Source organism: Coregonus lavaretus, assembly GCF_964263955.1.
Source record: "Coregonus lavaretus genome assembly, chromosome: 26".
In the NCBI taxonomy this organism is placed as follows: Eukaryota; Metazoa; Chordata; class Actinopteri; order Salmoniformes; family Salmonidae; genus Coregonus; species Coregonus lavaretus.
The window spans coordinates 21356210-21358024 of NC_140013.1; positions in this window are offsets into that span (position 1 = coordinate 21356210).

A 1815-nucleotide genomic window follows, 5' to 3' on the forward strand; every position below is an offset into this window, starting at 1 on the left:
GCCTTTTGGGACATAAACAAAGCCTAGCATCTACCAACTCTTCTTCTGTTGGATAAGCACTCTCATCCTCAACTCTATCTCTCTTACCCACTTTCTTTTTCCTGTTTTGACTCATTTCTTTCATTTCTTTCTTACTCCCTCTCTCATTTTCTCACTCCATTCCAACACTTTTTCGTCATGGTGTTCCAGTCTCTCTCATTTCTCTCTCTCAATCATTCCCCTATCTTTTTCTCAACCCATCTCTCTCAGATCTATCTATCCATCCTCTCTCATCTCTCTGAGCCTCTCCTTCCTCTCTTCTGTTGTTAAACTCAGTTTCACATGGAGGTGAAGTCATGTTTGGCCACTCATCCCTGCTTCTACAAACATCCCTTCTTCAAAGGATAAAAATAGAGCTTCGGGCCGGTCTTTGTTTTTCAAATCCAAGGAAGCTCACATGCAGGGACACACCCTCCGATATTTCACTGCTTCCTTTTGCAATATTATAATGTGGAGTCTTTTGAGTCAGAAGTTTGACTGGTTCTGTGAGATCATTCCAGACTGATACAGACAGTAGGTCAGCCCAGCTGTGTATAATACAGTCTGACCTGCAGCCCTGACCTATGAGGAGTGACCTGTAGCCCTGACCTATGAAGAGTGACCTGCAGCCCTGACCTATGAGGAGTGACCTGTAGCCCTGACCTATGAAGAGTGACCTGCAGCCCTGACCTATGAGGAGTGACCTGCAGCCCTGACCTATGAGGAGTGCCTGTAGCCCTGACCTACACTCTTAGAAAAAAGGTGCCATCTAGAACCTAAAAGGTTATTTGGCTGTCCCCATAGGATAACCCTTTTGGGTTCCATATGGATCCAAAAAGGGTTCTCCCTGGAACCAAAAAGGATTATCCTATGGAGACAGCCGAAGAACCCTTTGGAACCCTTTTTTTCTAAGAGTGTATGAGAAGTGCCTGCAGCCTTGCCCTAAGAGGAGTGACCTGCAGCCCTGACCTATGAGGAGTGACCTGCAGCCCTGACCTATGAGGAGAGAGTATAGAGAGAGCCTGCAGCACATCGCTTCCTTCGCGTGTCACCCTTAATCCTTCAGTCCACCGAGAGTTAACCTTTGATAAACGGACATGGATCTCATCCCACCACTGACACACTGGACCCTATGTGTGTGTGTTCCTGAGAGTTTCACTTCTCATCTCTATCCAAAACATTCTATATTTTTCTCCGTAGTGAAATTACAGAACTGGTAAAAACAGCAATGTTGTCCATGTTTATTGTTATGCAGTCTTCCTGCTAACTCTTAGTGACAAGAGGTTATTTAGAAAAGCAAAACATTTGTAAGAAGTTTTGTCCAGGTTTGGCAAAGCAACAAGGAATGTAGGAGGAATTCAACTTAGCTTTAGGGGTGAAAGACAAGACCAGGTTCAGGGCTCAGCTGCTCTCTCTTCTCTGGTCCCGACCAACTCGTCCAACGCACACACACTCGTCAAACGTGTATGCTGACAGGATTCACAATTCGTTTAGTAGTCTAGCGTTTTACAAGGCTTGGCACGCGTCTGACAATGATTCAGCTGTCACGCCACTTTGATCACCAGCTGCTGTTCTCTGTCAGTGCCAAGGTGTGTGTGTGGGTTTGTGTGTGTGTGTGCATGTGTGTGTGTGCCAGGGCCAAGGTGTGTGTCTGATTTGTGCAGCTGATGCTCCACTTCAAGCTTCAATCACCAGAGAGGTTATGATGAAAAGTGGGTCTCGGCAGGGGGAAAGAATCCACATGAGAATACTAGAATGCAACAGGTGTCTGGTTTAAAAGCCAATCCTCACATCTGT